The following is a 16,007-nucleotide window of genomic DNA, read 5'->3' on the forward strand; positions in this document are numbered from 1 at the left end:
CAAGGTTGACTGTCTGAGAAGGGGTAAGTTATCCCCGGAGGAATATAGTTTCTACTATTGTGATTGTGGTATCGGTGTTAAGTACAAGGTTGGTATTCCATGCAGGGGTGAGTTATCCAGCTGGGGAAATGAAGATTGCTACTATTGTGATGGTGGTATGGGTGTTAAGTACAAGGTTGGCTGACCCAGCAGGGGTAAGTTATCCCCTAGGGGAATGTAGATTGCTACTATTGTGATGGTGGTATGGATGTTGATGTTAAGTACAAGGTTGGCTGTCCCAGCACGGGTAGGTTATCCCCCAGGGGATATAGATTGCTACTATTGTAATGAAATGTCTGAGGCATTTGGATCAGGGTAAGGGTTTCTTTTTTGCCAGGGTTAAGGAGGTGATACAGTTCCAGAATTTTTTAGGATTTGTCTTGTGGCTAGTTTGGAGTAAGGAGAAGTAAGGTTTACTGTCTGCTATAATAAGCTTTTTGACTTTGTTGCGAAGTGTCTTGCATTCATTGAGGGTGATGGGAGTTTTCTTTTTCCGGTGACATTTCCAAGTGTTACATGGTGCTCCTTCAATAACGTGCCTTCATTAATATGTATGGTGCACTACTGAGGGGGAACCGCATACACAGACATGGTACCTTCCATATAGGCTCTACACTATGCCTACAGCTGCCTCCAGGAGCTCACTTAATGGGGATGCAAGGAAAAGGTCAACTTTGTAGGGCTCCACCACAACACCTAACAGCCAATAAATGCTCTGAAAGCAAAGGATAGAAGAAAAAGCAGTATGTTGTACTGAAGAAGTTCAAGCACATCAAACTAATGGAGCACCCTGTGCGGACTTCAGATCCTAATATATCAAAAAACATCTTTCATGCATAGAATTACCAACCAATAATGCTGTAGCTACAGAGATATATGCTTTAGGAAGTCATTATTTGGAATTTAATGTCCAAGACAGAATCATTTCATTACCGTCTAAATAAGGAAAAAGGCAGAAAAAAGAAACATTTGCTTCTCCTAAGCATGATTAAGTTCTATAGCCATTTTTCAGACCAGGATTTGGGCCTCTGCAGGTGTGCAGTTTCTATTTTGTGTTGATGCAGCTCTTCCTGAGTGCAGAAACAAGCTAGCATGACCATATGTACTATCCACCATTCTGTGGTGATGCCTCCCAAGCTGTGGCAAACTTTCAGAATCTACCTCCTAGATATAGTCCTTTAAAGCAGTCTAGTTTGTAATTGTGATGTCATTGTGTTCTGTGAAGGTAAAAATGTAATTGTCTGTGAACATCAAGGGCACTTCACACAAGCAGTCAGGGAAGGTAACACTGCCTGATATTTGACAACTCTCTTCACCTTTCAAATCCACCAAGGAAATGGTCTCTTCTTCTTGGGTCACTGGAGTAGATAAGAAGCAGACTATGCACACTGGTCATCCCTTGTTTCATCCTTTCCTCTTTTGGAAGTGTTTCATCAAGACCTAAGAAGCCTGCTCAAAGAGGAAATCAACATGGAATACATTTCAGATGAAATACAGCATCTAAAATGGCCTAAAAGGCTCATCTTTGAAAAACAACAACCTGACACAAGCCATCTGTTAATGTTGGCTGAGCCTGCTGTCCAGGCCACAATGTCAGCTTAATAAAAATTACAGTGAGTTAGGTGGAAGGCATTGCAGAATCTGTCATAACTACCTTTCTGAGATCCTCCTTTATCTTAGAGTCAGAGAGGGTTTCCAGTTTCTTCACTGCCTGTTCCACATGGAAAGACAGTAATTAAAATAGCTAAGACAATAAAGTGACTGAAACCCCAGCATGACAGAAGAAATTAGGAGTTATGTCCTTACCATAACTTCATATCTGTGTTGTTCATTTTCATTCTTCCTCACTGCTGGGTCTTGGATCCAACATCAGATCTGACTCATCCACATTTCCGTGACTCGTTATCCAAGTCTCAAGCTCCTCCCCCTCCCATAATGCACCATACCTCATCTAGCCCTTCAGATTGAGTTTTCTGCCCTATATATAGAATATTAGGCAAACCAAACAAAACAAACAGTTTGGGATCAAACCCAGAACTTATGGGTTCCATAAAATCTCTAGGTAACCTTTCTGAAGATTAGGCCAGTGGATGGATGGGAGGGATGTGAGGAAGAATGAAAATGGATGACACAGATACCAAGTTATGGTATGGTATGGTAAGTACATAACTCCCAAATCTGATTTTGTCCTTTTCAGTCTTCCTTGATGCTGGGTGAGAATCCCCAGCTATGTAACTCCTGGGTGGACCTCAAGGAAGGATATGCTGGAGGACTGTCAAACCAAAAGATACCCTACTTCTGGAGACAATGTCCAAGTTGTAGTGAGAAACAAAGATATGAGACTTAAACCAAGTGGCTGCAACACACATTTCATCAATTGACACTCTAGAGGAAAAAGCAGATGAAGTAGCCATAAACCTACATAGCAGAATGGGTATTTGAAGGTTGAGGCAACTCAAAACCCTTTTGGGAGTAAATGAAAGAAATAAAGTTAGTAATCCTTTTAGACAAAGTGATTTTAGAAAATGTCTGTCCCAAATGATTCAGAGAGAAGGAAATGAATAACTGGTCAGACTTTCTATGCTTTTGTGGTCTGTGAAGGTAAAAATGTAATTGTCTGTGAACATCAAAGAGGTGCAACATGTGTTCTCCTTCATTAGACAAATTGGCAGTTGAATTGATTGATTAATGTTTGCTTCTGTGGCAACCTTAGGCATAAAGGAAGGGATAGGTTTTAGGGACAACGTATCCATGTGGAAAATGATGTAAGGAGGATTGGCTGATAAGGCCTGAAATTCAGATACTCTCTTAGCTGAAGTAATAGTTAACAGAAAGATAGTTTTCCAGGAAAGAAATTTCATGTCACAACTGCTAGCTGGTTCAAAGGGTTTTTGTGCTAGACCCTGAAGACAATAGTCAGATCCCATGGGGGTGAAGGGTCTTTTATTGAAAACCTGTGTAAAAATATATCCTTCCTGAAAGCTTTACACAATCTTGACGAGGAAAGAGAAGACCCCTATCCAGTATGGAAATTGGAAATGGCAGTTAGTTGTAGTTTTAGAGTGGAGAAACCAGCTCCTTCTTGAAAAACATAACTCAGAAAGAGAAGAATAGCTAAAGTAGGCACTGAGAAAGAATCATTATTCTCCTTAGAGGCAAAAAATAGAAAATCTTTTCCATTTGCTGCTACAAACTTTTTTTGTGGAACCCTTCTGGGAAGTCAGAATTATGTCATGAACTGGGGAAGCTAGCCAGGACTTTCTTATAATTACTGGAAATCGAGAAACCATGCAGTCAATCTGAGGGAGTGGTGCCAGTGTTCTGAAGGGTGAGAGGTAAGATCCTGACTGGGATGTAGTATTCATGGAGGATACTTGAGGTGAGACCTTAGGAAGGGGAACCACACCTGACGAGGCCAAAAGGGGCAGTGAGGATTACTGAGGTCTTCAACCTGCTGGCTTTCTGTAGAAATTTTGGAATTAATGGAAAAGGGGGGCAAGTATAAAGTTAACCCAGGGCCAATCATGGACTACAACATTCCTCAGTGACTCCCCCTTTGGGGGGCTAGAGCAAAGTTCTTGTTGCATTTGTTGTTCAGGGGAGATGCAAAAAGGTTGCAACAAGGTTGGCTCCAAAGGCTGAAAATCTTGTTTGCTACTGAAGGATTGAGGGACCACTCATCAGTAGTTAGAACGGACCTGCTGAGTCTGTTTGCCAGCACTTTGGTTTCCCTAGAACATGTGTTGCAATCATAAAGTGGTGTGAAAAGATCACCCACTCCCAGACCCTCATGGCCTCTCTGCATAAAAGGTAGGGTTGGGTTACTCCTTGTTTGTTTATGTATCAGACTACAGATATGTTGTCTGTGTGAATTGCAATCACTGACAACAACAATGACAGGATTGCTAACTGTAAACCAGGTCCACAATATCAAAATACAGAAGCACCAGAACAAAAACTTAGGACTCTGGAAATGCCAATTGTTTAATTATATAAAACCACAAAGGTTTTGGGTATGCATCCTTCTTCAGCATGAAATCAACATAAAAAAATGAATACCCCATTGAAAACTTTTCACGTAAAAATCATGTGACACAGCCCCAATCACATTACAACGACAATTAATTAATCATGAATTAAGAATGTAGTACTAAAAAATAAGCATATAAAACTTTTACAAAATGTTCCAGCTTACATATGACATTATATCAACATTACACCATGAAGCCAAACAAAATTCTTTTCATATATTAATTTAAATTATTTTAGACACTTTTGTTTTTTCCTAAGAACAGGCTTGAGACCCACTGCAGCAGTAATCCCAGGTTCCAAATCTGTGGGCAAATGTAAGATCTACTTGTGTTCACTGATCTCAAGCATATTGTTGTTATCATTACCTCTTATATTCTTATGTACGATATCTATTACTCTAAAGTAAAATTTATGATCTGATCCTCATTTATTAATATGTTTAGCTAGGGCATTGGTACTAATATTTCTTCTTATTTCAGATCAATGCTAAGTAATATGATCTTTAAGTTTACGTGTACTTTCCCCCACATAAACGCCTATACATTTTAAGCATATAGCTTACTATACCACATTTACAGTGCTGAAAGTCGCAAAACACCCAAATTCATATTTCCTTTTCGTTCTTGGGTGTACAAAAAATGTTATCTGTCAAGATAAAATTACAGCACACACAGTTACAACATAGAAAAACCCCAAATCTTGCTGTTATTTCATTTTTGTACCTAAAATTCATGTCTTTATAACAAAAATGTTTTTTTAAACTTGAACAATTTTTATATGCAAAACTTGGTTTATCTCCAGTGATTTGTTTTAACTCTGACATTGCCTCTAATATACCCCAATTCTTTGAAATAATTCTTTTAACTTCATTAGTTCTCTTATTGTATGTACTAGTATATCATAAGCAAGCTTCATTGGCAATTTGAGTGCCAGTGTTTGTATACATACTCCCATCTTTAAAAAATGGTCTCGCCAAGCCTTGCCTATCATTTAAATTTTCTAACTTAAGTGTACTTAACAACTGCACATCATATCCTCTCTCCTTAAATTCATTTAACATTTCATTCATTTATTCAAGATACTTCCTCTCATCTGTATTGTCTGCTGACCCTTAATAATTGATTTTTAATAATTCCTTTGAAAATATGAGGGGCATGCACACTACCTCTGTGTGTATATCTGTTTGTTTGAACTTCTTTCTAAATATGCATGTGTCAATAATATTCTCACTTTTTTCAGCTTTACATCAAGAAAACAAATTTCATCCTCAGAAAAATTCAGTTTAAATTTCAGAAAACTAGTTGTAGTATTCAAATATTCCACAAAATTCATTAGCTCTAGCTGATTGCCACCTCAAATTAAAAAAAATGTAAACCAAGTGATTATAGTATAGTATTTTAGAATTAAATTCATGGGGGCAATCATAGATGAATCGTTCCTCCAACTGACTAACAGTAATATTATCGTAGGCATTGGTTATGGGCGTACGCTGCGTACCCATAGCCACATCAGAAATTTGATGATAAACCTGACATTCAAAAATAAATATATTATTAGTCAAAACAATTTCCAGTAATTCACAAATTGTTTCAATTTCTCTACCATGCATTTCACTATTTAAGCATAAAAAATTACATACAGCATCTAAGCCATAACTATTAGGGATTACAGTGAATAATGAATTAATATCCAGTGTTGCAAACATAAAGCAACTAGTTCCTTTAGATTTATACCAGTCATGTAATTTGGAGAAAAAGTCCTCTGTATCCTATATATAACTTTTTATCCTATCAAGATACTTGCCCAAGTCAGACTGCAAATGTAGTGATATAGGTTCAGTTACCCACCCACTTCCAGATACAATAGGTCTCAGAAGGGGGGTGGGTAAAGTTTTTATGTATTTTTGGCAGCCTGTAGAGCACAGGTGTCATTGGACAAGGAAAATTAGAAAATGAATAAATCAATAGAAATATCATTCATCAATTGCAATTCATAAATAGACATATTAACATTTCATATAAACTTAGAAAACTCAAGCTTACCAATTTTCTTGAAAGTAACGTTATCATCCAAAAACTCATTCATTAACAAGTAATTACCTTTATCTAGAATTACAATTGTACCCCTTTTGTTGCCTTGTTATATGATAATGTCATTATTTTTTTGCAACTGCTCCAAAGCCTCATGTTCCTTATACATTAAGCTATAATGTATTTTCTTTTTCTTTTTCACATATAAATGTCAAAACTCTCACTCTCAAATATTATAAAAAGCCATCACTACTGGACAGCTAGTTGGCACAAATAAACTTGATTTCTTACAGGAATGGTCATTAGTTAACAATGAATCTTTGAAAATTAATTTAAAATTCTAATTTCTCATAAAAAGTTTGAGATCAGTCAGACCTTCAACCACAGTGTCAGTATTAGAGGGAATGAACTGCAGGCCTTTTTTGTAATAGGGCAATATGAGCTGAACTTAAGGAGAAGTTAGACAAATTTATTATAGGACATGTGTTCAACAAACTTGACGAACCGACTGACTGCAGGTTTGTGGTCTGTTGTATCTTTGGTCTCCTCTGCCTCTTCTTCTTACTTGGGACTGCCACCTTGATGGGTGTCTGCTCCTACAGGGCAGAACACAGTTGCCATACCCTCATTAAATCTAAAAGGCTACCCATTCAACAAAGAATTATCTTCTACCTAGGTTTCATGTTATTCAAACTTATCAACTTGGACTCATTCACATTCTTTGTTAACAAAATCTCAGAAAGGCAAGCTGTGTGCAACATGCAGTCATTATCCAGCCCTGCTGGCACACTGTGTACAACATGCTGTCATTGTCCACTCCTGCGAGCAGGCTGTGCACAACATATAGTATTTTTCCAGCCCTGCTGGCACTCTGTGTACAACATGCAGTCATTATCCAGCCCTAATGACATGCTATGTACAACACACAGTTGTCCTGCCCTGCTGGCATGCTGTGTACAACATGCAGCCATTGCCAGTCCTAATGGCATGCTATGTACAACATGCAGTTATTTTCCCACTCTGCTGGCATGCTGTGTACAACAAGCAGTCATTGTTTGTTCACCCCTGCTGGCACGCTGTGTACAACATGTAGTGACTGTCCAGCCTGCTGGTACATTGTGTACAACATGCAGTCATTGTCCACCTCTGCTGGCACAATGTGTACAACATGCAGTCATTGTGCACCCCTTGCTGGCACACTGCATACAACATACAGTCACTGTCTGGCCTGCTGGCACACTGTGCACAGCATGCAGTCATTGACCACTCTTGCTGGCACTCTGTGTAAAACATGCAGTCATTGTCCAGCCCTGTTGGCACTCTGTGCACAACATGCAGTCATTGACCACCCCTGCTGGCACTATATGTACAACATGCAGTCATTGTACAGGCCTGTTGGTACTCTGTGCACAACATGCTATCATTGTCCAGCCCTGTTGTCACTCTGTGCACAACATGTAATCATTGTTCAGCCCTGCTGGCATGCTGTGTACAACATGCAGTCATTGCCCAGTCCTGTTTGCATGCTGTGTACAACATGCAGCCATTGTTCAGCCCTAATGGCATGCTACGTACAACAAGCAGTCATTGTCCAGTGCTAATTGCACCCTGTGTAACAACATGCAGTCATTGTACAGCCCTGCTGGCATGCTGTGTACAGCATGCAGTCACTGTCCATTTCCCATTTTTTAGAAGAGGTAAGGGTGTCTTGTTAACTGTTGCCACCTCTCTCAATTCAGTGAGACTAATTTCTACAGTCATGCCTGATTGCCACAAGTCATCAATCATGCAATTCATCCATCTCCTTGCTGGATGCTCTTGTTTTCTCTTGCCTTCTTTTTGTCTCTTCCAAATCATCTTAACCAAATAATTTGCCTTCCTGCACATATGCCCAAACCATCATAATCTGTTTTATTTGATCTTCTTTGCAACTGAAGTTACTTTGGCTCCTAAACTAATGCTGCAATTTCTTTGTCTGTATCACAGTATGCATCCTACCACCCATCTCGGGCACTTCATCTCCATCACCTTTAACTTCCTACACTATTCTACCTTCATTGGACAGGTTTTTGTGTCATACAGAAGCACTGGTTGCACCACTATTTTGTACACCTTACTTTCTTTTTGCTATAGGTGGCATATATTTATAACTTTCGGTTTCAGATTTACATTTTTATACGGGTACACACAGTGTAAACAAACAGTCTAAAATTAATTTTACATTCATCAGTGAGTTTTCCTGAATTATTACATCAATATTATTGTGTAAGATAAGTCAGGAATTGCTTTAAAGACAATATAAGTTACATTGGAGGTGGAGAATGGCTACCTGTGTAACAACAGATTTTGCCTAATTAAGGTATACATTAATTTCACTGAGTGATGCTTGCTGGTTAATATGGATTTAATGAGTATTTGCTGTTAGTGATACTAGCAGATTGTACAACCAAGAAGCTGCAACAGTGTTAGATTGCATATAATTATAGTCTAGTATTCATTCAAGAGCATGTTTGTATTTAAAGTTGCAGACACTTTATTGAATGTTCATTTGTTCAGAAAGGGTAAAGGAAGGTGATTTTACTGAATGTTCATTTTACCAAACACCTCTTTTGCAGAAAAGGTAAGTATGTTTATATTAAGGTGTGTGTTTTTTCAGATAAGGATTAGTGTTGGTGTTAGGTAAGGGGATAGATTTAGTGTGTGCATGTCAGTGTTTTCATGAGCTAGAATTAGGTAAGGGAATAGATGTGTGTTGGTAGGTAAGTACTAGGCTAATGACCACAGGGCCTTTTTAAGTCTAGTAACAGATCCCAAGTGAGAATCAAACCTTGTACCTTTTCTCTGTGAGACACCTTAACCATTATGTCAGCCCTCCATAGTGTGTGTGTGTGTGTGTGTGTGTGTGTGTGTGTGTGTGTGTGTGTGTGTGTGTGTGTGTTTGAATCTTTTTGTCATACACTATCTCAACACTCTATGTCAATTGGCTGTAGCACTTCTGATTATAGCTATGACCTCCTCATTCAAACTTATTCTCAACCACCCTTCTAGATATTTGGAGCCACTGACCTTTTCCACTATTTTCCCCTTCTATTTCAGTTTTTACTTTCTTCTTATTTCCCACATTTGCTGTCATAACAACAGTCTTATCAGTACTCAGTGTCATCCCAAACCTTTGCCTAGGAATTGCAGAGATCGATTCACATGTGCTTCCAGTTTTGTATTCCATTCCCTTATTTGCTAAAATTCCAGTTCAGAGCCTGCTTGTGATGGCACATCAACTGCATACAGCAGCTTTGTTGATCTGTTTCCTTCAACTTGTTTGCTGAAAGAAAATCAGCTAGAAAAGGTAAAGAGAAAACATTGACTGGGAGGAGCATTGCAGCTGCTCAACAACAAACAAAAACAAAACAGTTCAAGCTTCAGCTCTGGTGCAGGACATGGCTATCTAGAGGAAAAAATAAATCAAATGATCAGATGATTAAAATAAATGAGACATTTAAGGAGTATGTCAATTCAAATAATAAAAGCTTGGACAAATGGAAGAAGCTTTAAATAGTTATTCCATGAACTGATAAAGCTGCAAAAATTAAAGGTCAACATGAAGAAAAGGCTGGCTAAGTATGAGACTTCTCAAGGAGAGCTCTTTCAAACAATGGTAGAATTAGAGGACAGAATGTATAGGAAAACCCTGTGATTTTCTGCTGTACCAGAGAAACTGGAAGTAACAGATGATATTAATTTTATGAAAGCACAAATAAGCAACTGGACTGGTATTCCACAGTAAAATTTGTTAACTGAAAGGGCACATTTTGTGTGTGCTCTTAACTTGGCCATAAAAATCAGTCAAGATCTCTACTAGTAAAAATGCAATACTATCACCAGAAAGAGTTGATTGTAACAAAACGATGGCAGAGGGCAAAGTACTAAAAGTTGGACACAGTAGAATGTTTGTGTAGAATTATTATTCACTGTACACCAGACAGAAGAAAAATTTATTCCGGCAATCAGGGAATGTTGAGAGGCAGGTGTCATATTCAAGCTGCTACATCCAGCTGTCTTCAGAATATTTTTTTTTTCTGGAGGATTAAAATCATTTTTTGATGCATAACAGGCTAAGGAGGAAATACAAAAGTTTTTCCAACAAAAAGTGAGCCATTAAACAGAAGGGGACTGCTTCACAGTCTTCTGATAATAAAACTCATACCAAGACTTTGTCAGTGAAACCTTTTCCAATGTTCCAAAGGAAAATGCTTGAGAGATAGAGAAAAGCAGAGGAGTTGACTACAAAAATTGAGACTACCTTGAAATTGAACCAGAGTTTGGAGCTGGGAGATAGAGATGAACAGGAAGAAGACCTGCAAAGTAGAAATTAGTGAATGAAGTCAGATTACAAAGTATCAACCACTTTTGTGAAATATGGCTGTACAAGAAAAAGAGGAAGGATAAGACTTTTGTTAACTTTGTTAAACTTGTAGGAGACTGCAAAATATTTTCCCTACTTTGTGTCATTAATGTTTGAAAAGACACTAAGAGGAAGTGAAGAGGAAGGAAAAGGTAACTGCAAGTAAAGTAATTTTTGTTCTTAACAGTACTTCTATAAAACATTTGATAATATAAATTGCATGTTATATAGTAAAGCATGTCAGTTACTGTTGTATGTGATAAAGATATTAAACAGGTGTCTTTCTGTTTTAGTTTCAAGAAATGTAGCCATTACAATGTAGAAAGAGAAGAAAAGCTGGAAAAGCATGTTTAAGTTAATAGGCTATAATCTTGGACTGTTGAGGTGGGGGACGAGGTGTACAAGTACACAGATATATGTAGAGTTGCTATGTTTTCACTTACTTTTACATAGGTGATTGACTGTATTAATGCCCTTGGCTTGATCTAATAACATGCTTTACATAGAAGCAAGTAAATAAGGGAGCACTGAATGTAATGAAAAGTTTTTCTTTAGCACATAAATGTTCAGTCTGACTCCAAAAATCTGCAGTTAAGAGCAGCTGTATAGTTTGCTCTTATGTTTCCATGGAGGCAAACTGACTATAGGGCAATAAACGCCAGAATTTGTTTCTCTTTTAAGGCTAAAAGTAAAGGTTTCTTGAAAGCATGCAATTTATTTTCTACATCTGGAACGGAAATAAAGATAAGACAAGAACCAACAGTAATTATTGCAAGTAGGAGCACAGGCTGTAACACTTGTCTTAGCCTGGATAACTTTAAGTTTAGGTTAGATAGTGTGTGTGTGTGTGTGTGTGTGTGTGTGTGTGTGTGTGTGTGTGTGTGTGTGTGTGTGTGTGTGTGCAGCTGTCTATTTAGGACAATTGTTCCTATCAGGAAGGTTAAACTTCATTATTGAAGATTTACATAGTTTTGTGTCATTCTATTAAGTTAATATGTTATGGGCGTGTTCTGGGAGGTGTTTACTGTTTTGTTTGAGGGATTACATTAAAACAAAAGGTGTTGTAAAATGTGAGTCGAGTTAAAATGGAGATGACAAGAAACAACTGTACAAAAGATCAACCTGACAAATATTAGTGGTCGCATGTAACACAAAAGCTGGAAGTAGACATATAAGAAAGCTGTCATGCATAATTATCAAATGATGACACTTTCTATGCTATCTTTAAATGGGACTGGTCTCACAGGTATAGGCAAAAAGGAAAAGGTTTTGAATTATATTAAAAAATGCAGAGTGAAAAATAGTGATGCTACAGGAGACACATTTGGAAAGAAATAAGCATGTGCATTTTATAAATAAAGGATTTTATGATGGCTATTCAACAGAATATCAGGGACAAAATAAAAGGGGAGTACATACATTAACTGTTACAGGTGCTCCAATAGTGATAGAAAAGGAAAAAAGATAATAATGGTAGATTAGTGGTAGTAAGGGGCTACTGGCAAGAGAAGAGGATTACAGTGGAATGTATTTATATTCCACCTAAAATTGCCATTATGGGGTTTAGGAAAGTTTAGGGAGAAATAATCAGCTTTCAGCAGGAAATATTACCTATAGATGGGGACTGGAATTTGATTTGCAACACTGAGGATAAATCTGGGAGTATGGAAGGGAAAATACAACAAAAGAGAGTACATTTCTGAAGAAATTTCTGAAAATATTTGGTATGTAAGACATGAATTCAATAGTCGGTACTATGACAGTATTTATATATTATTCCCCAATAAATGAGCTGGAGTAGACAGAAATTATATTTCACAAAAACGTGTTTATTTATTTGACATTTGTTTACTGGGAACAACTTTGATAATATCACATTTTCAGTGGAGGCTAAGGAAAAAAGCACCACATTGACACAGAATGGTTACAATTAAATACAGTTATTACAAAGCCTGAATACAGAAGAATAACATATTAACAAAGTAAAATTAGTATATTTATTTAACTGAAAGCTTTGACACACATCCAATAATTATTTTATTTCAGATCACATGCCAGTAATAACTAAAAAAAATACAAGGTAATGAAATAAATATGAGACACTGGTGCTTTCCCACCTAGCTGTTAAAAAGAAACAAACAGTCCAAACCAGCAAAAGATAAATGAAAAAGGTTCCAAGCCAAGCCACTAGTGATGTAAATCTTCAGTTCTTTAGAGAGGAATTTAAGGAATGGGTAGTTGAAATTATTTGGGAGTTATTAGGAAAGATAGAAATTTGTTCAGAAGTTATAGTTAGGGAGTCAGATAAAATGAAAATTGAGTTTAAAAATAGGGTAGAAATAAGGAGATATTGTTAAAAAGTAGCAGGAATTATTTAGAGGGGCTTATAAAGGTTAAAGTATTGCAGAATAAGGGAAATCTCACAGAACAAGAAGAGGAACAACTACAGAGTGTTGAAGAGAAAATAAGGGAGTACATGGATAATATGTATGAGTTTAGAAAGATTGCTGTTAAGCAACTGTTTTGATAACTCAAAACACAAAAACTTTTATAACAACGACTTAAACAACAGAAAATAAAAAGGGTTTTTACCATACTTAGGGAGCCTATAACAAGAAAAATAACCAAAGATCCTGTGAAGAGGTATTAGAGATATTTCAGAAGTTTATGAAAATTTGTGTAAAGCAGGAAATAAGGAAACCAAGAAAAAAATCACAAATGGAAATATTTATGGAAGATTAAACATGGCAAGGTTGGGGGTAGATGAGGCTCATCAATTAACAGTTAAGATAGCAGAAGGCAAGATAAAATAGTGACATATAACCAATCTACAGGAAAGTGTCAAGGAATTAATGGCATTTTTGTGGAAGTTTGGAAGATAAGAGGGAAAAAACACTGATAAAGATCTGGAAGATTTTGTTTAGCAGCATTTTAAAAGGAGGGGAGGCATCATCATCCTGGAAGAAAGCTGTGGTGGCTGTAATACCTAAAAATAGAAAAGACCCATCAGACCCAGGTTCATATAAGATTTCAATTTTAAACCATGATTATAAAGTGTTTATGTCTAGTATGGTCAAAAAATAGCAAAGTTGTTGCCAATTTGATAGATATAGATCAATGTGGTTTTGTGGAGAGGAGACAAATGTTTGACAACATTAGTAGAACAATGATGATCCGAAGAGAAGCAGGATGTAAGAAAATTCTGCAGTTGCTGGTGGGTCTATAGGGCAAAGGAAGCATTTGCATTCCCTGATACAATAATAAGGCTAAATAGTGGCATATGCAATGGATCGGAGGCTAAATTTAAAGTGGAAGGGTTCCTCTCTGATACGTTGTGCCTGAACAGAGCAACTAGGCAGAGGTGCCCTCTTTCCCCTTTTTATTTGTGTTATGTTTAGAACCACTGGTAAAGAAAATAAGGGACTCAGAAATTCAAGGATATAATTGGTATGGTAATCAAGAAAAGTGGGCATTATTTGCAGATGATTTTATTCTGTACCTGATAAAATCAGAAAAAGATATGTCAGCATTGTGGAACATCTTAAGAAAGTTTCAATCCTTTTCAGGATATAAAATTAATGAAGATAAACAATAGCTATAAACTATGTACCCACACATGAATTAGTTTAGCAATAGCCATATTTATGGGGACATTATAAAATGAATTATTTAGGAGTATGGGTTAAAAATGATTCAGTTATGGCAGCTAAGGATATGTGGGAAGAGACTAAGCAAAAGAGAATACACAAAACTGAGAAACTGGAAGGTCTTGTTTATGGACATTGATAGCAAGATACAAACAGTGAAAATGCTTTTAGTCCCTTTAGTTTTATTCACCATGTCAGACATATTTTTATCAGCCAGGGAAGTTGTGGATAGTAATCAGTATGGAGTTGAATGATTTCTATCTGGGAGAAAAAGAGGGTAAGAGTGAAGTGGGATAAGTTGATTATTCCAATAGAACAAGGTGGTTTATGATTACCTGATTTGAAGGAATACTTAAGTCTACACAGTTAAAGCTCTTATAGCACAGGCAGAAAGCTACAGTTCAAAGTGGAAAGGGGTGATGATGAAGCAGGGAGGAAATTCAAGAAATAAGGGGAGAGTGTGATTTTGGATGCAGTTCCTTAAGGAATATAACAACCATACATAGTATTATATTCATAAGTAGCAGAAAGTATTCTAAGAACTGAACCAACATGGGAATAGAAAAAGGAGATTCTGCTGATAGGAATGACTGCAATTATGGTACACAGAATAGGCAACAGAGGGATGGAATTCAGTGGAGAAACCTGGCAGAGGAGCCAAGCTATTGGGAACAAATAATAAGAGAGAGAAAGGTAATAGAATGGCAAGAGACCAAGAAGACATTTAGACTGCAGGCTAGAGACTGCTTCCCTATCAAGAATTGATATCAGATTATAGGCAAAGAGAAAGGAATTGGTGAATCCTAATTGAAAGACCTGCACTGGTATAGTATTTAGATGAATCTAGAACAAAAGCTGCTGTTAAAAAGGGATAATTAGTAGGACATATAAAATATTTCACAATAAATACAGGAATCAATCAGAAGAGGTTATAAAATATTGGAAAGAGAAATTGGACAAGCAATTCACAAAAAAATAAATAAATAATAGAAGGACATCTGTATGGCTCACAAATATGCAACAAAGTCTAGAAGATTTAGGATTTTTGGAAATGTTTGTATAGGCATTTTTATACCCTTAGCAGACTCCAAAGAATCTTTCCTGAAGTACATAGCAAATGGTGGAGGTATAAGGGGTAGAAACTGGTAACTGGGAACATATGTTTTGGGAGAATAATGAGTTGGCAGATTTAAAAAATTCCTTACAGAGCACTCTGTCATTAATATGTAGTGAACAAATGGCTGAAACTATGGAAATGATTTTATTTTTTTATTTATTTTTTAGATGGGATGCAGAATATCAATTGCCTAGACATAGTAAAACCTTGTTAAGTTTAATCCTGGTGGCTGCCAAAAAAGTAGAAAATAAAAAACAAAGTTTCAACTAACCATATTTGAAGTAGTGAATATTGTAAGAGAGATAAAGGAACCAGAAGAGAGATTTTTAGAAAAGGGTAGGAGCAAATTATATAGAAAATGAGAAACCATGGGAACAGTACTTTACAGAATCACGTTTTGGAGGAGGAATGAGGTTTATGTGAAGGCAAGAACTGAACAATTGATGTAATATTGGGTTGATAATAATTTACATAAAAATATATGTGACGTATAATGTTTGTAACTGTGAACATGTCAGTATGGTTTGTTTTCTTTCATATAAATGTATACTTGCCTATGCTACAACTGATAATTGAATGAAGGTATTTAAAAGAAAATGTATATGCTTTGCATTCTGTGCCATCAGAGGCAAACAGCTCCATGCACACTCAAGCTAAATTTCTAAACCTTCACCACTTACCTGCTTTCTCAAGTCTGAAGCCATTTCTATTATTATTTTGCTCTTCTCCACAACACCTCT

General features: G+C 36.8%; 1 protein-coding gene across 1 annotated transcript in view; it reads right to left on the minus strand.

Annotated features, from left to right (window-relative positions):
* LOC122799626 (guanylate-binding protein 1-like) overlaps window positions 1-16,007 on the minus strand; it is a 1,262,734-nt gene that overhangs the window by 634,928 nt on the left and 611,799 nt on the right. The window lies entirely within an intron of this gene.

This window comes from Protopterus annectens, chromosome 4.part0, assembly GCF_019279795.1.
Source record: "Protopterus annectens isolate FY-2018-M chromosome 4.part0, PAN1.0, whole genome shotgun sequence".
NCBI lineage: Eukaryota > Metazoa > Chordata > Ceratodontiformes > Protopteridae > Protopterus > Protopterus annectens.